Source organism: Bombina bombina, chromosome 1 (genome assembly GCF_027579735.1).
Source record: "Bombina bombina isolate aBomBom1 chromosome 1, aBomBom1.pri, whole genome shotgun sequence".
NCBI classification, from domain to species: Eukaryota; Metazoa; Chordata; class Amphibia; order Anura; family Bombinatoridae; genus Bombina; species Bombina bombina.
The window spans coordinates 16,173,177-16,198,251 of record NC_069499.1 but is presented as its reverse complement, the minus strand read 5'-3'; the positions used below and the strand labels follow the sequence as shown (position 1 = coordinate 16,198,251).

Genomic DNA, 25,075 nt, shown 5'->3' with positions numbered 1-25,075 from the left:
GCAATAGTGCAAGGATAACCTGCTAATGTGTTATATACAAGCAATAGTGCAAGAATAACCTGCTAATGTGTTATATACAAGCAATAGTGCAAGAATAACCTGCTAATGTGTTATATACAAGCAATAGTGCAAGAATAACCTGCTAATGTATTATATACAAGCAATAGTGCAAGGATAAACTGCTAATGTATTATATACAAGCAATAGTGCAAGGATAAACTGCTAATGTGTTATATACAAGCAATAGTGCAAGAATAACCTGCTAATGTGTTATATACAAGCAATTGTGCAAGAATAACCTGTTCTGTGTTATATACAAGCAATAGTGCAAGAATAAACTGCTAATGTGTTATATACAAGCAATAGTGCAAGAATAACCTGCTAATGTGTTATATACAAGCAATAGTGCAAGAATAACCTGCTAATGTGTTATATACAAGCAATAGTGCAAGAATAACCTGCTAATGTGTTATATACAAGCAATAGTGCAAGAATAAACTGCTAATGTGTTATATACAAGCAATAGTACAAGAATAAACTGCTAATGTGTTATATACAAGCAATAGTGCAAGAATAACCTGCTCTAATGTGTTATATACAAGCAATAGTGCAAGACGAACCTGCTAATGTGTTATATACAAGCAATAGTGCAAGGATAACCTGCTAATGTGTTATATACAAGCAATAGTGCAAGAATAACCTGCTAATGTGTTATATACAAGCAACAGTGCAAGAATAACCTGCTAATGTGTTATATACAAGCAATAGTGCAAGGATAACCTGCTAATGTGTTATATACAAGCAATAGTGCAAGGATAACCTGCTAATGTGTTATATACAAGCAATAGTGCAAGAATAACCTGCTAATGTGTTATATACAAGCAATAGTGCAAGGATAACCTGCTAATGTGTTATATACAAGCAATAGTGCAAGAATAACCTGATAATGTGTTATATACAAGCAATAGTGCAAGAATAACCTGCTAATGTGTTATATACAAGCAATAGTGCAAGAATAAACTGCTAATGTGTTATATACAAGCAATAGTGCAAGAATAAACTGCTAATGTGTTATATACAAGCAATAGTGCAAGAATAAACTGCTAATGTGTTATATACAAGCAATAGTGCAAGAATAACCTGCTAATGTGTTATATACAAGCAATTGTGCAAGAATAACATGTTCTGTGTTATATACAAGCAATAGTGCAAGAATAAACTGCTAATGTGTTATATACAAGCAATAGTGCAAGAATAACCTGCTAATGTGTTATATACAAGCAATAGTGCAAGAATAAACTGCTAATGTGTTATATACAAGCAATAGTGCAAGAATAAACTGCTAATGTGTTATATACAAGCAATAGTGCAAGAATAAAATGCTAATGTGTTATATACTAGCAATAGTGCAAGAATAACCTGCTAATGTGTTATATACAAGCAATAGTGCAAGAATAAACTGCTAATGTGTTATATACAAGCAACAGTGCAATAATAAACTGCTAATGTGTTATATACAAGCAATAGTGCAAGAATAAACTGCTAATGTGTTATATACAAGCAATAGTGCAAGGATAACCTGCTAATGTGTTATATACAAGCAATAGTGCAAGAATAAACTGCTAATGTGTAATATACAAGCAACAGTGCAAGAATAAAATGCTAATGTGTTATATACCAGCAATAGTGCAAGAATAAAATGCTAATGTGTTATATACAAGCAATAGTGCAAGAATAAACTGCTAATGTGTAATATACAAGCAATAGTGCCATAATCACCTGCTAATGTATTATATACAAGCAATAGTGCAAGAATAAAATGCTAATGTGTTATATACAAGCAATAGTGCAAGAATAACCTGCTAATGTGTTATATACGAGCAATAGTGCAAGAATAAAATGCTAATGTGTTATATACAAGCAATAGTGCAAGAATAAACTGCTAATGTGTTATATACAAGCAATAGTGCAAGAATAAACTGCTAATGTGCTATATACAAGCAATAGTGCAAGGATAAACTGCTAATGTGCTATATACAAGCAATAGTGCAAGGATAAACTGCTAATGTGTTATATACAAGCAATAGTGCAAGAATAAACTGCTAATGTGTTATATACAAGCAATAGTGCAAGAATAACCTGCTCTAATGTGCTATATACAAGCAATAGTGCAAGGATAAACTGCTAATGTGCTATATACAAGCAATAGTGCAATAATAACCTGCTAATGTGTTATATACAAGCAATAGTGCAAGAAAAAACTGCTGTGTTATATACAAGCAATAGTGCAAGGATAAACTGCTAATGTGTTATATACAGGCAATAGTGCAAGAATAACCTGCTAATGTGTTATATACAAGCAATAGTGCAAGAAAAAACTGCTGTGTTATATACAAGCAATAGTGCAAGAATAAAATGCTAATGTGTTATATACAAGCAATAGTGCAAGAATACAATGCTAATGTGCTATATACAAGCAATAGTGCAAGAATACAATGCTAATGTGTAATATACAAGCAATAGTGCAAGAATAAAATGCTAATGTGCTATATACAAGCAATAGTGCAAGAATACAATGCTAATGTGTAATATACAAGCAATAGTGCAAGGATAAACTGCTAATGTGTTATATACAAGCAATAGTGCAAGGATAAACTGCTAATGTGTTATATACAAGCAATAGTGCAAGGATAAACTGCTAATGTGTCATATACAAGCAATAGTGCAAGGATAAACTGCTAATGTGTTATATACAAGCAATAGTGCAAGGATAAACTGCTAATGTGTCATATACAAGCAATAGTGCAAGGATAAACTGCTAATGTGTCATATACAAGCAATAGTGCAAGGATAAACTGCTAATGTGTTATATACAAGCAATAGTGCAAGAATAAACTGCTAATGTGTTATATACAAGCAATAGTGCAAGAATAAACTGCTAATGTGTAATATACAAGCAATTAGGGTTGCACCGATACCGATACTAGTATCGGTACCGATACCAAGTATTTGCATGAGTACTTGTACTCGTGCAAATGTACCGATACTTAAACAGATACCTCTACTTCCTACCCATATGCTATCTTGTGGAGTTTTTTTCAAACTGCATGTTCCCATTTCATTTTAAACTGGAGTGGAGACTAAACAAAAAATTGTTTACTACTGTTCTGCCAATACAAATTGCTGTTATTTGTATTATTGTAGGAGAGATCACTGTACCTCGTTCAGACAAACCCCTGAAGTACTGGGCAGTTAATAAACAGATTTCCAGCTCTGGCTAAAATGGCCCAAAAATATCTTTCTGCCCCATGCAGTAGTGTGGAAATTGACAGACTGTTCAACTTAGAGTTGATCCTCCATACAAATGTCAGATTGATGTTATATAACAGCCCTACAACCCAATTGTATCACCCCTTTAAATGTAATATTTTATTGTAATATTTTTTATTTATAAACATGTTCTGTAAACTTTGTGACAAATAAAACTGTTTTATTATTTCATAATGTCTTTTGAATTACAGTCCTTTATAATTATAAAGAAGGAATGTTAAATAATTAGTCTGTATTGCGCTTGGTAAACTGTCACATGACATAAAAAAAAAAAAAGTATCGGTAATTGGTATCAGCGAGTATTTGAAAACAAGTATCGGTACTTGTACTCGGTCATAAAAAAATGGTATCGGTGCAACCCTACAAGCAATAGTGCAAGAATAAACTGCTAATGTGTTATATACAAGCAATAGTGCAAGAATAACCTGCTAATGTGTTATATACAAGCAATAGTGCAAGAATAAACTGCTAATGTGTTATATACAAGCAATAGTGCAAGAATAAACTGCTAATGTGTATTATACAAGCAATAGTGCCATAATAACCTGCTAATGTGTTATATACAAGCAACAGTGCAAGAATAAAATGCTAATGTGTTATATACAAGCAATAGTGCAAGAATAACCTGCTAATGTGTTATATACAAGCAATAGTGCAAGAATAACCTGCTAATGTGTTATATACAAGCAATAGTGCAAGAATAAACTGCTAATGTGTATTATACAAGCAATAGTGCCATAATAACCTGCTAATGTATTATATACAAGCAACAGTGCAAGAATAAAATGCTAATGTGTTATATACAAGCAATAGTGCAAGAATAACCTGCTAATGTGTTATATACAAGCAATAGTGCAAGAATAACCTGCTAATGTGTTATATACAAGCAATAGTGCAAGAATACAATGCTAATGTGTTATATACAAGCAATAGTGCAATAATAACCTGCTAATGTGTAATATACAAGCAATAGTGCACGCATAAACTACTAATGTGTTATATACAAGCAATAGTGCAAGGATAAACTGCTAATGTGTTATATACAAGCAATAGTGCAAGAATAAAATGTTCTGTGTTATATACAAGCAACAGTGCAAGAATAAACTGCTAATGTGTTATATACAAGCAATAGTGCAATAATAACCTGCTAATGTGTTATATACAAGCAATAGTGCAAGAATAAAATGCTAATGTGTAATATATAAGCAATAGTGCAAGAATACAATGCTAATGTGTAATATACAAGCAATAGTGCAAGGATAAACTGCTAATGTGTAATATACAAGCAATAGTGCAAGGATAAACTGCTAATGTGTTATATACAAGCAATAGTGCAAGGATAAAATGTCCTGTGTTATATACAAGCAACAGTGCAAGAATAAACTGCTAATGTGTTATATACAAGCAATAGTGCAAGAATAACCTGCTCTAATGTGTTATATACAAGCAAGAGTGCAAGAATAAACTGCTAATGTGTTATATACAAGCAACAGTGCAAGAATAACCTGCTAATGTGTTATATACAAGCAATAGTGCAAGAATAACCTGCTAATGTGTTATATACAAGCAATAGTGCAAGAATAACCTGCTAATGTGTTATATACAAGCAATAGTGCAAGAATAACCTGCTAATGTGTTATATACAAGCAATAGTGCAAGAATAAAATGCTAATGTGTTATATAAAAGCAACAGTGCAAGAATAAAATGCTAATGTGTAATATACAAGCAATAGTGCAATAATAACCTGCTAATGTGTTATATACAAGCAATAGTGCAAGGATAACCTGCTAATGTGCTATATACAAGCAATAGTGCAATAATAACCTGCTAATGTGTTATATACAAGCAATAGTGCAAGAATAACCTGCTAATGTGTTATATCCAAGCAATAGTGCAAGAATAAAATGCTAATGTGTTATATACAAGCAATAGTGCAATAATAACCTGCTAATGTGTTATATACAAGCAATTGTGCAAGAATAAACTGCTAATGTGTTATATAAAAGCAATAGTGCAAGAATAAAATGCTAATGTGTTATATACAAGCAATAGTGCAAGAATAAAATGCTAATTTGTTATATACAAGCAACAGTGCAAGAATAAACTGCTAATGTGTTATATACAAGCAATAGTGCAAGAATAAACTGCTAATGTGTTATATACAAGCAACAGTGCAAGAATAAACTGCTAATGTGTTATATACAAGCAATAGTGCAAGAATAAACTGCTAATGTGTTATATACAAACAATAGTGCAAGAATAAACTGCTAATGTGTTATATACAAGCAATAGTGCAAGAATACAATGCTAATGTGTTATATAAAAGCAACAGTGCAAGAATAACCTGCTCTAATGTGTTATATACAAGCAATAGTGCAAGAATACACTGCTGTATCATTTTAAACACATAGTTAAAGTCAGAACTAGAGCAGCAATGCACTACTGGGAGCTAGCTGAGCTGCTTCATGTTATACAGTGTTTGCAAACAGTGCAAAAGATAATTTATTTTTGGATTATGATTGGGCACAGCAAAGGAAACCAGGTAAACATATTGAAAAGTTTTTGAAAACCGTATTCCCTCAAGCAGACTGACAACACAGATATAAATAGATACCCGTCAGGAATACAGGCAATGCTAATCACTAAGTTACTATAGGATGTGATTCTTCAGTCCTATGTCATCTGTGGGCTGTGCAAGTGACTAAGCTCGGGTGAAGAGGACAGTATATGGGTACTACAGGATGTGATTCTTCAGCCCTATGTCATCTGTGGGCTGTGCAAGTGACTAAGCTCGGGTGAAGAGGACAGTATATGGGTACTACAGGATGTGATTCTTCAGTCCTATGTCATCTGTGGGCTGTGCAAGTGACTAAGCTCGGGTGAAGAGGACAGTATATGGGTACTACTTGTCTCCAATCACTAAGTTACTATAAGATGTGATTCTTCAGTCCTATGTCATCTGTGGGCTGTGCAAGTGACTAAGCTCGGGTGAAGAGGACAGTATATGGGTACTACAGGATGTGATTCTTCAGTCCTATGTCATCTGTGGGCTGTGCAAGTGACTAAGCTCAGGTGAAGAGGACAGTATATGGGTACTACTTGTCTCTAATCACTAAGTTACTATAGGATGTGATTCTTCAGTCCGATGGCATCTGTGGGCTGTGCAAGTGACTAAGCTTGGGTGACGAGGACAGTATATGGGTACTACTTGTCTCTAATCACTAAGTTACTATAGGATGTGATTCTTCAGTCCAATGGCATCTGTGGGCTGTGCAAGTGAAGAGGACAGTATATGGGTACTACTTGTCTCTAATCACTAAGTTACTATAGGATGTGATTCTTCAGTCCGATGGCATCTGTGGGCTGTGCAAGTGACTAAGCTCGGGTGAAGAGGACAGTATATGGGTACTACTTGTCTCTAATCATTAAGTTACTATAAGATGTGATTCTTCAGTCCGATGTCATCTGTGGGCTGTGCAAGTGACTAAGCTCGGGTGAAGAGGACAGTATATGGGTACTACAGGATGTGATTCTTCAGTCCTATGTCATCTGTGGGCTGTGTAAGTGACTAAGCTCGGGCGAAGAGGACAGTATATGGGTACTACTTGTCTCCAATCACTAAGTTACTATAGGATGTGATTCTTCAGTCCGATGGCATCTGTGGGCTGTGCAAGTGACAAGGACAGTATATGGGTACTACTTGTCTCTAATCACTAAGTTACTATAGGATGTGATTCTTCAGTCCGATGGCATCTGTGGGCTGTGCAAGTGACTAAGCTCGGGTGAAGAGGACAGTATATGGGTAATACAGGATGTGATTCTTCAGTCCTATGTCATCTGTGGGCTGTGCAAGTGACTAAGCTCGGGTGAAGAGGACAGTATATGGGTACTACTTGTCTCCAATCACTAAGTTACTATAAGATGTGATTCTTCAGTCCTATGTCATCTGTGGGCTGTGCAAGTGACTAAGCTCGGGTGAAGAGGACAGTATATGGGTACTACTTGTCTCCAATCACTAAGTTACTATAAGATGTGATTCTTCAGTCCTATGTCATCTGTGGGCTGTGCAAGTGACTAAGCTCGGGTGAAGAGGACAGTATATGGGTACTACTTGTCTCTAATCACTAAGTTACTATAGGATGTGATTCTTCAGTCCGATGGCATCTGTGGGCTGCGCAAGTGACTAAGCTTGGGTGACGAGGACAGTATATGGGTACTACTTGTCTCTAATCATTAAGTTACTATAGGATGTGATTCTTCAGTCCGATGGCATCTGTGGGCTGCGCAAGTGACGAGGACAGTATATGGGTACTACTTGTCTCTAATCACTAAGTTACTATAAGATGTAATTCTTCAGTCCGATGGCATCTGTGGGCTGCGCAAGTGACGAGGACAGTATATGGGTACTGTGACAGACCCTTCTGTCAGGACTGAAAGAGTTAACTGTGTTTAGCTTTAAGAATCTAATTTCTAAAGACAGGTTTTCTGGCCTCAGCTATTGTGTGCTATAATTACATTTAAGTAATAAACAGGCCATTGTTTAATCACCCTCAGAGAACAGACGCTAGGTGATAAGACAAGCCAAATGTGTTTAAGTTGTTATCTGCCTAAGTAAAGTATTTAAGTAATATAATTCTATTGTATCATGTCAAGGGCGCTTCTCCCTTTTATCTAATGTACAACATTCTTTCAACCCCCATCTGAGGGGGGGTCAAAAACCTGTATAAATCTGTGTGCTGCCTTCAAATAAAGTTGTCATTCTGTTTTAAACCTGAAACTGGCTGGGTTGTGAATTGCTGATTGTCTATGCAGGACATTGTTCATCTGGGGTTAACCCTTGGTACACAGTTGGTACCGTAACATTGGTGGCAGCGGTGGGATAATCCTTATCGCCCAGAAGAGCAACTACACAAGCCAGTAACCTCAGGAAGAGGGGGATTATTACAATACTGACTAAGATGGAAAGAGTACCAGGGACAGAAGGAACCAATGGGCCCAGCATATCAGACAGAACCCCTGAAGAAGCAAGCTTTGATCGGGCGGTTAAAATAAGACTGGCATATTATGGCCCCAACCCATCTGCCGAAATTATCGACCGGGTCATAGCAGCTGTGGAGGCCAACCTACTTCGCCAAAGCGGCGCTGCAGCAGCCCAAGTCACAGCAACCCCAGTGGAAAAGGGAAAAGTAAATTTTGCAGCTTTTAAAAACTTCCTGGAAACAGAAGGAGAGATTGATGGGTACCTTGCAGATTTTGAGAGGCAATGTGCACTACACAAGGTACCCGCAGAGGACTGGGTCACGATATTATCCGGAAAATTATCCGGCCGGGCCAGTGAGGCTTTTCGGGCCATTCCAGATGAGGAAGTCGGGGATTATAATACTGTAAAAGAGGCTCTGCTCTCCAGGTATGCGGTTACACCGGAGGCATACCGGAGGCGGTTCAGAGACACTGTTAAATTGGCTGGTGATTCCTACCTTGAGTGGGCATGTAAGGTGCACCGCACAGCAGCTCACTGGATAGCGGGGTGCCAAGCCGTATCTGGGGAAGAGGTGCTGCAGCTATTCCTGTTGGAACATTGCTTCGACAAGTTACCCGCAGGAGTTCGAGAGTGGGTTCGGGACCGTAAACCCTCCACCCTGCATGAAGCGGCTCGCTTGGCAGATGAGTATACGGATGCCCGCAAACTGGACACTGCTACCACTAAGCCCCCTGCCAGAGTGGAGTACAGACCCCCAGTCACCCCAGCACCTGCCAGTTACCAACCCCCAGCACACCGCTATACCACACGGTCTCGGGCCACGAACTACCCTCAGAGAGCCTGGTTCAATTCGTGGGGCTACTCACAACCTATTCGGTGCTTTGGATGTAAGCAACTAGGGCACAAAAGACCAGAGTGTCCCCTAAACGCAGCGAACCAAGCACAGTCCTGGAGAAGACCCGCTAGCGGAATCCCACGTAATCCTCAGCCTGCGGCCCGCTACGTAGAGGCGCAAGAATGCTGGGGCATCCTACATGAGGCAGACCTTGTGCAAGCTGCCCACCGGAATAACCGGCAACTGGTTAAAGTGAATGGGAAGGAGGTCAGTGGTCTACGGGATACTGGTGCTACCATGACCTTGCTTCGAAAGAACTTGGTGTCTGAGAAACAGCACACAGGAGACACTGTGGCTGTGAGGGTAGCAGGGGGCACTGTGTTCCGCCTGCCTGTTGCCAGGGTGCATTTGGATTGGGGAGGGGGCGCTAGACCTGTGAATGTGGGGGTCATGAAGGATTTACCAGCTGATGTTCTCCTTGGAAATACCTTGGTCCCCCTTGTTTCTGCCTATGCTCCCATGGGTCCCGCTGATGTTAACCCTGTGACTACCCGTGCTCAGATCCGTGCAGCAGAGACTGACCCCCCTGCTGCTAAGCCCCAGGACGCTGAGCTCAGTAAATCTCTATCCGCTATTGATACGTGGAAGTCCCGTTACAATGCGCTGATGAAGGAGAAGAGTCACGTAGAGGATGAAATGGTCACGTTAAATAATCATGTAACAGTGCTAGCAGGAGAGAAGAGGAGTGCAGAGGAAAAAGCACGTTTAGAACAGGAATCTCTGCTAGACAGGCTGCACCGACAGACTGCAGAAAACACCAGCTTGAGAGTGGAACATGAAACATTAAGGACAAACTTAGTGACACTGGAGGAGAAGCTGACACTGGCTCATAGGGAGGTGCAGCAACTCAAGGGCACCCTATGTCAGTATGAAGGGATTGTGGATACCTATAAAGAGCAGGTACAAAAACCACGTAAAGAAGCCGATGATATTTTGAAGGACTGTTTAGCCCTAGTCGGGGCACTGAAGAGGTTGAACCCTTATTTATACAGACAGGGATTCTCTCTCATAACGGGAATACAGATGGATTGTCCCAGCAAACTGACATGCCTACCACCTCCTAGTCCGGTCATCCCCAGGTTGACCCGCAAAAGGGTCAAGCCGGGTCTGCCGGAGTGTTCCACAAGGGGGGAGCTATGTGACAGACCCTTCTGTCAGGACTGAAAGAGTTAACTGTGTTTAGCTTTAAGAATCTAATTTCTAAAGACAGGTTTTCTGGCCTCAGCTATTGTGTGCTATAATTACATTTAAGTAATAAACAGGCCATTGTTTAATCACCCTCAGAGAACAGACGCTAGGTGATAAGACAAGCCAAATGTGTTTAAGTTGTTATCTGCCTAAGTAAAGTATTTAAGTAATATAATTCTATTGTATCATGTCAAGGGCGCTTCTCCCTTTTATCTAATGTACAACATTCTTTCAACCCCCATCTGAGGGGGGGGTCAAAAACCTGTATAAATCTGTGTGCTGCCTTCAAATAAAGTTGTCATTCTGTTTTAAACCTGAAACTGGCTGGGTTGTGAATTGCTGATTGTCTATGCAGGACATTGTTCATCTGGGGTTAACCCTTGGTACACAGTTGGTACCGTAACAGGTACTACTTGTCTCTAATCACTAAGTTACTATATGATGTGATTCTTCAGTCCGATGGCATCTGTGGGCTGCGCAAGTGACGAGGACAGTATATGGGTACTACTTGTCTCTAATCAGTAAGTTACTATAAGATGTGATTCTTCAGTCCGATGTCATCTGTGGGCTGTGCAAGTGACTAAGCTCGGGTGGCGAGGACAGTATATGGGTACTACTTGTCTCTAATCACTAAGTTACTATAGGGTGTGATTCTTCAGTCCGATGTCTTCTGTGGGCTGTGCAAGTGACTAAGCTCGGGTGAAGAGGACAGTATATGGGTACTACTTGTCTCTAATCACTAAGTTACTGTAAGATATGATTCTTCAGTCCGATGGCATCTGTGGGCTGTGCAAGTGACTAAGCTCGGGTGACGAGGACAGAATATGGGTACTACTTGTCTCTAATCACTAAGTTACTATAAGATGTGATTCTTCAGTCCGATGGCATCTGTGGGCTGCGCAAGTGACGAGGACAGTATATCGGTACTACTTGTCTCTAATCACTAAGTTACTATAGGGTGTGATTCTTCAGTCCGATGGCATCTGTGGGCTGCGCAAGTGACGAGGACAGTATATGGGTACTACTTGTCTCTAATCACTAAGTTACTATAGGATGTGATTCTTCAGTCCGATGGCATCTGTGGGCTGTGCAAGTGACTAAGCTCGGGTGACGAGGACAGTATATGGGTACTACTTGTCTCTAATCACTAAGTTACTATAAGATGTGATTCTTCAGTCCGATGGCATCTGTGGGCTGCGCAAGTGACGAGGACAGTATATGGGTACTACTTGTCTCTAATCACTAAGTTACTATAGGATGTGATTCTTCAGTCCGATGGCATCTCTGGGCTGTGAAAGTGACTAAGCTCGGGTGAAGAGGACAGAATATGGGTACTACTTGTCTCTAATCACTAAGTTACTACAGGGAGTGCAGAATTATTAGGCAAATGAGTATTTTGACCACATCATCCTCTTTATGCATGTTGTCTTACTCCAAGCTGTATAGGCTCGAAAGCCTACTACCAATTAAGCATATTAGGTGATGTGCATCTCTGTAATGAGAAGGGGTGTGGTCTAATGACATCAACACCCTATATCAGGTGTGCATAATTATTAGGCAACTTCCTTTCCTTTGGCAAAATGGGTCAAAAGAAGGACTTGACAGGCTCAGAAAAGTCAAAAATAGTGAGATATCTTACAGAGGGATGCAGCACTCTTAAAATTGCAAAGCTTCTGAAGCGTGATCATCGAACAATCAAGCGTTTCATTCAAAATAGTCAACAGGGTCGCAAGAAGCGTGTGGGAAAAACCAAGGCGCAAAATAACTGCCCATGAACTGAGAAAAGTCAAGCGTGCAGCTGCCAAGATGCCACTTGCCACCAGTTTGGCCATATTTCAGAGCTGCAACATCACTGGAGTGCTCAAAAGCACAAGGTGTGCAATACTCAGAGACATGGCCAAGGTAAGAAAGGCTGAAAGACGACCACCACTGAACAAGACACACAAGCTGAAACGTCAAGACTGGGCCAAGAAATATCTCAAGACTGATTTTTCTAAGGTTTTATGGACTGATGAAATGAGAGTGAGTCTTGATGGGCCAGATGGATGGGCCCGTGGCTGGATTGGTAAAGGGCAGAGAGCTCCAGTCCGACTCAGACGCCAGCAAGGTGGAGGTGGAGTACTGGTTTGGGCTGGTATCATCAAAGATGAGCTTGTGGGGCCTTTTCGGGTTGAGGATGGAGTCAAGCTCAACTCCCAGTCCTACTGCCAGTTTCTCGAAGACACCTTCTTCAAGCAGTGGTACAGGAAGAAGTCTGCATCCTTCAAGAAAAACATGATTTTCATGCAGGACAATGCTCCATCACACGCGTCCAAGTACTCCACAGCGTGGCTGGCAAGAAAGGGTATAAAAGAAGAAAATCTAATGACATGGCCTCCTTGTTCACCTGATCTGAACCCCATTGAGAACCTGTGGTCCATCATCAAATGTGAGATTTACAAGGAGGGAAAACAGTACACCTCTCTGAACAGTGTCTGGGAGGCTGTGGTTGCTGCTGCACGCAATGTTGATGGTGAACAGATCAAAACACTGACAGAATCCATGGATGGCAGGCTTTTGAGTGTCCTTGCAAAGAAAGGTGGCTATATTGGTCACTGATTTGTTTTTGTTTTGTTTTTGAATGTCAGAAATGTATATTTGTGACTGTTGAGATGTTATATTGGTTTCACTGGTAAAAATAAATAATTGAAATGGGTATATATTTGTTTTTTGTTACGTTGCCTAATAATTATGCACAGTAATAGTCACCTGCACACACAGATATCCCCCTAAAATAGCTATAACTAAAAACAAACTAAAAACTACTTCCAAAACTATTCAGCTTTGATATTAATGAGTTTTTTTGGGTTCATTGAGAACATGGTTGTTGTTCAATAATAAAATTAATCCTCAAAAATACAACTTGCCTAATAATTCTGCACTCCCTGTATAGGATGTGATTCTTCAGTCCGATGGCATCTGTGGGCTGTGCAAGTGACTAAGCTCGGGGGGGGGAAGAGGACAGTATATGGGTACTACTTGTCTCTAATCACTAAGTTACTATAGGGTGTGATTCTTCAGTCCGATGGCATCTGTGGGCTGCGCAAGTGACTAAGCTTGGGTGACTAGGACAGTATATAGGTACTACTGTCTGGGGAAAGGTGCTCTGCAAACCTGGGAATGTGATTCCCAGCTTTAAGGATTTAGCAGCTTGACTGGGAAATACTGAATAGGTTCTCTGTGATTAGGGTAGATGCCTGGGCAGCTGCCAAGTGACTATGGTACACTACTTGCCTGCAAATGTGCCGTGTGACTGGGGTATGCTACATGCCTGCAAATGTGCCGTGTTACTGGGGTATGCTACATGCCTGGGCAGATGCGTGTGACTGGGGTATGCTACATGCCTGGCCCAGGCATGTATCATACCCCAGTCACACGCATCTGCCCAGGCATGTATCATACCCCAGTCGCACGGCATCTGCCCAGGGATGCTCTGTACTGATGCCCAGTGATGAGGGTGAGAGGATGCTCTGTACTGATGCCCAGTGATGAGGGTGAGGGGATGCTCTGTACTGATACCCAGTGATGAGGGTGAGAGGATGCTCTGTACTGATGCCCAGTGATGAGGGTGAGGGGATGCTCTGTACTGATACCCAGTGATGAGGGTGAGAGGATGCTCTGTACTGATGCCCAGTGATGAGGGTGAGGGGATGCTCTGTACTGATACCCAGTGATGAGGGTGAGGGGATGCTCTGTACTGATACCCAGTGATGAGGGTGAGGGGATGCTCTGTACTGATGCCCAGTGATGAGGGTGAGGGGATGCTCTGTACTAATAACCAGTGATGAGGGTGAGGGGATGCTCTGTACTGATACCCAGTGATGAGGGTGAGGGGATGCTCTGTACTGATACCCAGTGATGAGGGTGAGAGGATGCTCTGTACTGATACCCAGTGATGAGGGTGAGAGGATGCTCTGTACTGATGCCCAGTGATGAGGGTGAGAGGATGCTCTGTACTGATACCCAGTGATGAGGGTGAGGGGATGCTCTGTACTGATACCCAGTGATGAGGGTGAGGGGATGCTCTGTACTGATGCCCAGTGATGAGGGTGAGAGGATGCTCTGTACTGATGCCCAGTGATGAGGGTGAGAGGATGCTCTGTACTGATGCCCAGTGATGAGGGTGAGGGGATGCTCTGTACTGATGCCCAGTGATGAGGATGAGGGGATGCTCTGTACTGATACCCAGTGATGAGGGTGAGGGGATGCTCTGTACTGATGCCCAGTGATGAGGGTGAGGGGATGCTCTGTACTGATACCCAGTGATGAGGGTTAGGGGATGCTCTGTACTGATACCCAGTGATGAGGGTGAGGGGATGCTCTGTACTGATACCCAGTGATGAGGGTTAGGGGATGCTCTGTACTGATACCCAGTGATGAGGGTGAGGGGATGCTCTGTACTGATACCCAGTGATGAGGGTGAGGGGATGCTCTGTACTGATGCCCAGTGATGAGGGTGAGGGATGCTCTGTACTGATACCCAGTGATGAGGGTGAGGGGATGCTCTGTACTGATACCCAGTGATGAGGGTTAGGGGATGCTCTGTACTGATACCCAGTGATGAGGGTTAGGGGATGCTCTGTACTGATACCCAGTGATGAGGGTGAGGGGATGCTCTGTACTGATGCCCAGTGATGAGGGTGAGGGGATGCTCTGTACTGATACTCAGTGATGAGGGTGAGGGGATGCTCTGTACTGATACCCAGTGATGAGGGTGAGGGGATGCTCTGTACTGATGCCCAGTGATGAGGGTGAGAGGATGCTCTGTACTGATGCCCAGTGATGAGGGTGAGGGGATGCTCTGTACTGATGCCCAGTGATGAGGGTTAGGGGATGCTCTGTACTGATACCCAGTGATGAGGGTGAGGGGATGCTCTGTACTGATACTCAGTGATGAGGGTGAGGGGATGCTCTGTACTGATACCCAGTGATGAGGGTGAGGGGATGCTCTGTACTGATGCCCAGTGATGAGGGTGAGAGGATGCTCTGTACTGATACCCAGTGATGAGGGTGAGAGGATGCTCTGTACTGATACCCAGTGATGAGGGTGAGGGGATGCTCTGTACTGATACCCAGTGATGAGGGTTAGGGGATGCTCTGTACTGATACCCAGTGATGAGGGTTAGGGGATGCTCTGTACTGATGCCCAGTGATGAGGGTGAGGGGATGTTCTGTACTGATACCCAGTGATGAGGGTGAGAGGATGCTCTGTACTGATACCCAGTGATGAGGGTGAGAGGATGCTCTGTACTGATGCCCAGTGATGAGGATGAGGGAATGCTCTGTACTGATACCCAGTGATGAGGGTGAGGGGATGCTCTGTACTGATACCCAGTGATGAGGGTGAGAGGATGCTCTGTACTGATAACCAGTGATGAGGGTGAGGGGATGCTCTGTACTGATACCCAGTGATGAGGGTGAGGGGATGCTCTGTACTGATACCCAGTGATGAGGGTGAGGGGATGCTCTGTACTGATGCCCAGTGATGAGGGTGAGAGGATGCTCTGTACTGATACCCAGTGATGAGGGTGAGGGGATGCTCTGTACTGATACCCAGTGATGAGGGTGAGGGGATGCTCTGTACTGATACCCAGTGATGAGGGTGAGAGGATGCTCTGTACTGATGCCCAGTGATGAGGGTGAGGGATGCTCTGTACTGATACCCAGTGATGAGGGTGAGGGGATGCTCTGTACTGATACCCAGTGATGAGGGTGAGGGGATGCTCTGTACTGATGCCCAGTGATGAGGGTGAGAGGATGCTCTGTACTGATACCCAGTGATGAGGGTGAGAGGATGCTCTGTACTGATGCCCAGTGATGAGGGTGAGGGGATGCTCTGTACTGATGCCCAGTGATGAGGGTGAGAGGATGCTCTGTACTGATACCCAGTGATGAGGGTGAGAGGATGCGCTGTACTGATACCCAGTGATGAGGGTGAGGGGATGCTCTGTACTGATACCCAGTGATGAGGGTGAGGGATGCTCTGTACTGATACCCAGTGATGAGGGTGAGAGGATGCTCTGTACTGATACCCAGTGATGAGGGTGAGGGGATGCTCTGTACTGATGCCCAGTGATGAGGGTGAGGGGATGCTCTGTACTGATACCCAGTGATGAGGGTGAGGGGATGCTCTGTACTGATACCCAGTGATGAGGGTGAGGGGATGCTCTGTACTGATACCCAGTGATGAGGGTTAGGGGATGCTCTGTACTGATACCCAGTGATGAGGGTGAGGGGATGCTCTGTACTGATACCCAGTGATGAGGGTGAGGGTATGCTCTGTACTGATACCCAGTGATGAGGGTTAGGGGATGCTCTGTACTGATACCCAGTGATGAGGGTGAGGGGATGCTCTGTACTGATACCCAGTGATGAGGGTGAGGGGATGCTCTGTACTGATGCCCAGTGATGAGGGTGAGGGGATGCTCTGTACTGATACCCAGTGATGAGGGTGAGGGGATGCTCTGTACTGATACCCAGTGATGAGGGTTAGGGGATGCTCTGTACTGATGCCCAGTGATGAGGGTGAGGGGATGCTCTGTACTGATACCCAGTGATGAGGGTGAGAGGATGCTCTGTACTGATACCCAGTGATGAGGGTGAGGGGATGCTCTGTACTGATACCCAGTGATGAGGGTGAGAGGATGCTCTGTACTGATACCCAGTGATGAGGGTGAGAGGATGCTCTGTACTGATACCCAGTGATGAGGGTTAGGGGATGCTCTGTACTGATAACCAGTGATGAGGGTGAGAGGATGCTCTGTACTGATGCCCAGTGATGAGGGTGAGGGGATGCTCTGTACTGATACCCAGTGATGAGGGTGAGAGGATGCTCTGTACTGATACCCAGTGATGAGGGTGAGGGGATGCTCTGTACTGATACCCAGTGATGAGGGTGAGGGGATGCTCTGTACTGATACCCAGTGATGAGGGTGAGGGGATGCTCTGTACTGATACCAAGTGATGAGGGTGAGAGGATGCTCTGTACTGATGCCCAGTGATGAGGGTGAGAGGATGTTCTGTACTGATGCCCAGTGATGAGGGTGAGAGGATGCTCTGTACTGATGCCCAGTGATGAGGGTGAGAGGAAGCTCTGTACTGATACCCAGTGATGAGGGTGAGGGGATGCTCTGTACTGATGCCCAGTGATGAGGGTGAGAGGATGCTCTGTACTGATACCCAGTGATGAGGGTGAGAGGATGCTCTGTACTGATACCCAGTGATGAGGGTGAGGGGATGCTCTGTACTGATACCCAGTGATGAGGGTGAGGGGATGCTCTGTACTGATACCCAGTGATGAGGGTGAGGGGATGCTCTGTACTGATACCCAGTGATGAGGGTGAGAGGATGCTCTGTACTGATACCCAGTGATGAGGGTGAGAGGATGCTCTGTACTGATACCCAGTGATGAGGGTGAGGGGATGCTCTGTACTGATGCCCAGTGATGAGGGTGAGAGGATGCTCTGTACTGATGCCCAGTGATGAGGGTGAGGGGATGCTCTGTACTGATGCCCAGTGATGAGGGTGAGGGGATGCTCTGTACTGATGCCCAGTGATGAGGGTTAGGGGATGCTCTGTACTGATACCCAGTGATGAGGGTGAGGGGATGCTCTGTACTGATGCCCAGTGATGAGGGTGAGGGGATGTTCTGTACTGATACCCAGTGATGAGGGTGAGAGGATGCTCTGTACTGATACCCAGTGATGAGGGTGAGAGGATGCTCTGTACTGATGCCCAGTGATGAGGGTGAGGGAATGCTCTGTACTGATACCCAGTGATGAGGGTGAGGGGATGCTCTGTACTGATACCCAGTGATGAGGGTGAGAGGATGCTCTGTACTGATACCCAGTGATGAGGGTGAGGGGATGCTCTGTACTGATACCCAGTGATGAGGGTGAGGGGATGCTCTGTACTGATGCCCAGTGATGAGGGTGAGAGGATGCTCTGTACTGATACCCAGTGATGAGGGTGAGGGGATGCTCTGTACTGATACCCAGTGATGAGGGTGAGGGGATGCTCTGTACTGATACCCAGTGATGAGGGTGAGAGGATGCTCTGTACTGATGCCCAGTGATGAGGGTGAGGGATGCTCTGTACTGATACCCAGTGATGAGGGTGAGGGGATGCTCTGTACTGATACCCAGTGATGAGGGTGAGGGGATGCTCTGTACTGATGCCCAGTGATGAGGGTGAGAGGATGCTCTGTACTGATACCCAGTGATGAGGGTGAGAGGATGCTCTGTACTGATGCCCAGTGATGAGGGTGAGGGGATGCTCTGTACTGATGCCCAGTGATGAGGGTGAGAGGATGCTCTGTACTGATACCCAGTGATGAGGGTGAGAGGATGCGCTGTACTGATACCCAGTGATGAGGGTGAGGGGATGCTCTGTACTGATACCCAGTGATGAGGGTGAGGGATGCTCTGTACTGATACCCAGTGATGAGGGTGAGAGGATGCTCTGTACTGATACCCAGTGATGAGGGTGAGGGGATGCTCTGTACTGATGCCCAGTGATGAGGGTGAGGGGATGCTCTGTACTGATACCCAGTGATGAGGGTGAGGGGATGCTCTGTACTGATACCCAGTGATGAGGGTGAGGGGATGCTCTGTACTGATACCCAGTGATGAGGGTTAGGGGATGCTCTGTACTGATACCCAGTGATGAGGGTGAGGGGATGCTCTGTACTGATACCCAGTGATGAGGGTGAGGGGATGCTCTGTACTGATACCCAGTGATGAGGGTTAGGGGATGCTCTGTACTGATACCCAGTGATGAGGGTGAGGGGATGCTCTGTACTGATACCCAGTGATGAGGGTGAGGGGATGCTCTGTACTGATGCCCAGTGATGAGGGTGAGGGGATGCTCTGTACTGATACCCAGTGATGAGGGTGAGGGGATACTCTGTACTGATACCCAGTGATGAGGGTTAGGGGATGCTCTGTACTGATGCCCAGTGATGAGGGTGAGGGGATGCTCTGTACTGATACCCAGTGATGAGGGTGAGAGGATGCTCTGTACTGATACCCAGTGATGAGGGTGAGGGGATGCTCTGTACTGATACCCAGTGATGAGGGTGAGAGGATGCTCTGTACTGATACCCAGTGATGAGGGTGAGAGGATGCTCTGTACTGATACCCAGTGATGAGGGTTAGGGGATGCTCTGTACTGATAACCAGTGATGAGGGTGAGAGGATGCTCTGTACTGATGCCCAGTGATGAGGGTGAGGGGATGCTCTGTACTGATACCCAGTGATGAGGGTGAGAGGATGCTCTGTACTGATACCCAGTGATGAGGGTGAGGGGATGCTCTGTACTGATACCCAGTGATGAGGGTGAGGGGATGCTCTGTACTGATACCCAGTGATGAGGGTGAGGGGATGCTCTGTACTGATACCAAGTGATGAGGGTGAGAGGATGCTCTGTACTGATGCCCAGTGATGAGGGTGAGAGGATGCTCTGTACTGATGCCCAGTGATGAGGGTGAGAGGATGCTCTGTACTGATGCCCAGTGATGAGGGTGAGAGGAAGCTCTGTACTGATGCCCAGTGATGAGGGTGAGAGGATGCTCTGTACTGATACCCAGTGATGAGGGTGAGGGGATGCTCTGTACTGATACCCAGTGATGAGGGTTAGGGGATGCTCTGTACTGATACCCAGTGATGAGGGTTAGAGGATGCTCTGTACTGATACCCAGTGATGAGGGTGAGGGGATGCTCTGTACTGATACCCAGTGATGAGGGTGAGGGGATGCTCTGTACTGATACCCAGTGATGAGGGTGAGGGGATGCTCTGTACTGATACCCAGTGATGAGGGTGAGAGGATGCTCTGTACTGATACCCAGTGATGAGGGTGAGGGGATGCTCTGTACTGATACCCAGTGATGAGGGTTAGGGGATGCTCTGTACTGATGCCCAGTGATGAGGGTGAGAGGATGCTCTGTACTGATACCCAGTGATGAGGGTGAGAGGATGCTCTGTACTGATACCCAGTGATGAGGGTGAGGGGATGCTCTGTACTGATACCCAGTGATGAGGGTGAGGGGATGCTCTGTACTGATACCCAGTGATGAGGGTGAGGGGATGCTCTGTACTGATACCCAGTGATGAGGGTGAGGGGATGCTCTGTACTGATAACCAGTGATGAGGGTGAGAGGATGCTCTGTACTGATACCAAGTGATGAGGGTGAGAGGATGCTCTGTACTGATGCCCAGTGATGAGGGTGAGGGGAGGTTCTGCTCTGATGCCCAGTGATGAGGGTGAGGGGATGCTCTGTACTGATAACCAGTGATGAGGGTGAGAGGATGCTCTGTACTGATACCCAGTGATGAGGGTGAGAGGATGCTCTGTACTGATACCCAGTGATGAGGGTGAGGGGATGCTCTGTACTGATGCCCAGGGATGAGGGTGAGAGGATGCTCTGTACTGATACCCAGTGATGAGGGTGAGGGGATGCTCTGTACTGATACCCAGTGATGAGGGTGAGGGGATGCTCTGTACTGATACCCAGTGATGAGGGTTAGGGGATGCTCTGTACTGATACCCAGTAATGAGGGTGAGGGGATGCTCTGTACTGATAACCAGTGATGAGGGTGAGGGGATGCTCTGTACTGATACCCAGTGATGAGGGTGAGGGGATGCTCTGTACTGATACCCAGTGATGAGGGTGAGGGGATGCTCTGTACTGATACCCAGTGATGAGGGTGAGGGGATGCTCTGTACTGATACCCAGTGATGAGGGTTAGGGGATGCTCTGTACTGATACCCAGTAATGAGGGTGAGGGGATGCTCTGTACTGATACCCAGTAATGAGGGTGAGGGGATGCTCTGTACTGATAACCAGTGATGAGGGTGAGAGGATGCTCTGTACTGATACCAAGTGATGAGGGTGAGAGGATGCTCTGTACTGATACCAAGTGATGAGGGTGAGAGGATGCTCTGTACTGATACCCAGTGATGAGGGTGAGGGGATGCTCTGTACTGATGCCCAGTGATGAGGGTGAGGGGATGCTCTGTACTGATACCCAGTAATGAGGGTGAGGGGATGCTCTGTACTGATAACCAGTGATGAGGGTGAGAGGATGCTCTGTACTGATACCAAGTGATGAGGGTGAGAGGATGCTCTGTACTGATACCCAGTGATGAGGGTGAGGGGATGCTCTGTACTGATACCCAGTGATGAGAGTTAGGGGATGCTCTGTACTGATACCCAGTGATGAGGGTGAGGGGATGCTCTGTACTGATACCCAGTGATGAGGGTGAGGGGATGCTCTGTACTGATACCCAGTGATGAGGGTGAGGGGATGCTCTGTACTGATAACCAGTGATGAGGGTGAGAGGATGCTCTGTACTGATACCCAGTGATGAGGGTGAGGGGATGCTCTGTACTGATACCCAGTGATGAGGGTGAGAGGATGCTCTGTACTGATACCCAGTGATGAGGGTGAGGGGATGCTCTGTACTGATACCCAGTGATGAGGGTGAGGGGATGCTCTGTACTGATACCCAGTGATGAGGGTGAGGGGATGCTCTGTACTGATGCCCAGTGATGAGGGTGAGGGGAGGTTCTGCTCTGATGCCCAGTGTTGGGGATTGGGATAAACACCACATTGGTGCCCAGTGTGTCACTGGGTTCCCAGCCTTTATTGAGGACACACACGGCACCGGGCAGCCCACACTCCCCTCCCAGCACATGGTGCACACACACTGCGGTACTCACCTCACAAACCGGTGACTTCCTGCTGCTGCTACCGGCCCCTGTGTATATCCGGGAAGAGCTGACAAGGATGCCGGGCCTAGTGGCAGACTGTAGCCAGCTGAAGCCTCAGCATCACCGGGGGAAGCAGCAGAGGGAGGGACGGAAGAAGGAGGAGGGAAGAGAGGAGGAAGAGAGGAGGGAGGAGGAGGAAGAGAGGAGGGAGGGGACTCGGGGAGAGGCCGCGGCTACTAGTGCAGGGGAGTGTCTGTCTGAGGTTGCTGCTGTCACCTGAGTGTGCACTGATGCTGCTGCCTCTTGTGTGAGTGTGCACTGCTGCTGCCTGCTGTATGAGTGTGCACTGCTGCTGCCTGCTGTGTGAGTGTGCACTGGTCCTGCCTGCTGTGTGAGTGTGCACTGGTCCTGCCTGCTGTGTGAGTATGCACTGGTCCTGCCTGCTATGAGTGTGCACTGGTCCTGCCTGCTGTGAGTGTTTCTATGGTCCTGCCTGCTGTTTGTGTACTGATCCTGCATGCTGTGTGTGTGCACTGCTCATGCCTGCTGTGTGAGAGTGCACTGGTTCTGCCTGCTGTGTGAGTGTGCACTGGAGTGTGCACTGGCCCTGCATAAGGGTTGCCACCTCAGCCATGTTTTCCTGGACACTTATGAGTTACACATGTTGCAGGGTGTGCAGGGAGGAACATCGATTGAGTTTCTGGCCAGCTCTATTCATATTCCTTCCTGCACACCCTGCAGCATGTGTAACTTATAAATGTTCTGTATTTTAAGGGACAGGTGGCAACCCTACCCTGCCTTCTGTGTAAGTGTGCACTGGTCCTGCCTGCTGTGTGAGTGTGCACTGGTCCTGCCTGCTGTGTGAGTGTGCACTGGTCCTGTCTGATGTGTGAGTGTGCACTGGTCCTGTCTGATGTGTGTGTGCACTGCTGCTGTGTGAGTTTGCGCTGGCCATGCCTTCTGTGTGAGTGTGCACTGGCCCTGCCATCTGTGAGTTTGCACTGGCCCTGCCTGCTGTGTGAGTGTGCACTGGTACTACCTGCTGTGTGAGTGTGCACTGGTCCTGATTGCTGTGTGAGTGTGCACTGCTCCTGTGTGCTATGTGAGTGTGCATGGTTCCTGCATGCTCTGTGAGTGTGTGTGGCTCCTGTATGCACAGTGAGTGCACATCTATGCAGTACACCTTTTGTGTTTGCTTTTACTTCCTGTAAGCTGCATTAGCCTCTCTCCGATCCCCCCGGATTGTTCATTTTCATCTGTCTCTTAATTCTCTTGTTCAGCTGTATGAGATGTGCCTGTCAGCCAGTGAGTACTAATACAGCTGTATGAGATGTGCCTGTCAGCCAGTGAGCACTAATACAGCTGTATGAGATGTGTCTGTCAGCCAGTGAGTACTAATACAGCTGTATGAGATGTGTCTGTCAGTCAGTGAGCACTAATACAGCTGTATGAGATGTGCCTGTCAGCCAGTGAGAACTAATACAGCTGTATGAGATGTGTCTGTCAGCCAGTGAACACTAATACAACTGTATGAGGTGTGCCTCTCAGCTAGTGAACACTAATACAGCTGTATGAGATGTGCCTGTCAGCCAGTGAGCACTAATACAGCTGTATGAGATGTGTCTGTCAGCCAGTGAGCACTAATACAGCTGTATGAGATGTGTCTGTAAGCCAGTGAGCACTAATACAGCTGTATGAGATGTGTCTGTCAGCCAGTGAACACTAATACAACTGTATGAGGTGTGCCTCTCAGCTAGTGAACACTAATACAGCTGTATGAGATGTGCCTGTCAGCCAGTGAGCACTAATACAGCTGTATGAGATGTGTCTGTCAGCCAGTGAACACTAATACAACTGTATGAGGTGTGCCTCTCAGCTAGTGAACACTAATACAGCTGTATGAGGTGTGTCTGTCAGCCAGTGAGTACTAATAGAGCTGTATGAGGTGTGCCTGTCAGCCAGTGAGCACTAATACAGCTGTATGAGGTGTGCCTGTCAGCTAGTAAGCGCTAATAGAGCTGTATGAGGTGTGTCTGTCAGCCAGTGAGCGGTAATACAGCTGTATAAGGTGTGCCTGTCAGCCAGTGAGCGTTAATACAGCTGTATAAAGTGTGCCTGTCAGCCAGTGAGCACTAATACAGCTGTATGAGGGGTGCCTGTCAGCCAGTGAGCGCTAATACAGCTGTATGAGATGTGCCTGTCAGCCAGTGAGCGCTAATACAGTTGTATGAGGTGTGTCTGTCAGCCAGTGAGCGCTAATATAGCTGTATAAGCTGTGCCTGTCAGCCAGTGTGCACTAATATAACTGTATGAGGTGTGCCTGTCAGCCAGTGAGCACTAATACAGCTGTATGAGATGTGTCTGTCAGTCAGTGAGCACTAATACAGCTGTATGAGATGTGTCTGTCAGTCAGTGAGCACTAATACAGCTGTATGAGATGTGTCTGTCAGTCAGTGAGCACTAATACAGCTGTATGAGATGTGCCTGTCAGCCAGTGAGCACTAATACAGCTGTATGAGATGTGCCTGTCAGCCAGTGAGCACTAATACAGCTGTATGAGATGTGCCTGTCAGCCAGTGAGCACTAATACAGCTGTATGAGATGTGCCTGTCAGCCAGTGAGCACTAATACAGCTGTATGAGATGTGTCTGTCAGCCAGTGAGAGCTAATACAGCTGTATGAGATGTGCCTGTCAGCCAGTGAGCACTAATACAGCTGTATGAGATGTGCCTGTCAGCCAGTGAGCACTAATACAGCTGTATGAGATGTGTCTGTCAGTCAGTGAGCACTAATACAGCTGTATAAGATGTGTCTGTCAGCCAGTGAGCACTAATACAGCTGTATGAGGTGTGTCTGTCAGTCAGTGAGCGCTAATACAGCTGTATGAGATGTGTCTGTCAGTCAGTGAGCAATAATACAGCTGTATGAGA

General features: G+C 45.6%; 1 protein-coding gene across 1 annotated transcript in view; it reads right to left on the bottom strand.

The window, feature by feature from the left end:
- The window catches only part of AKT1 (AKT serine/threonine kinase 1), a gene marked incomplete at its 3' end in the record, with an annotated part of 252,582 nt that extends 230,286 nt beyond the window's left edge, over positions 1 to 22,296 (bottom strand). The window contains 1 exon segment of the mRNA XM_053697259.1: positions 22,155 to 22,296.
- Between the last annotated feature and the right edge of the window lie 2,779 nt (positions 22,297 to 25,075).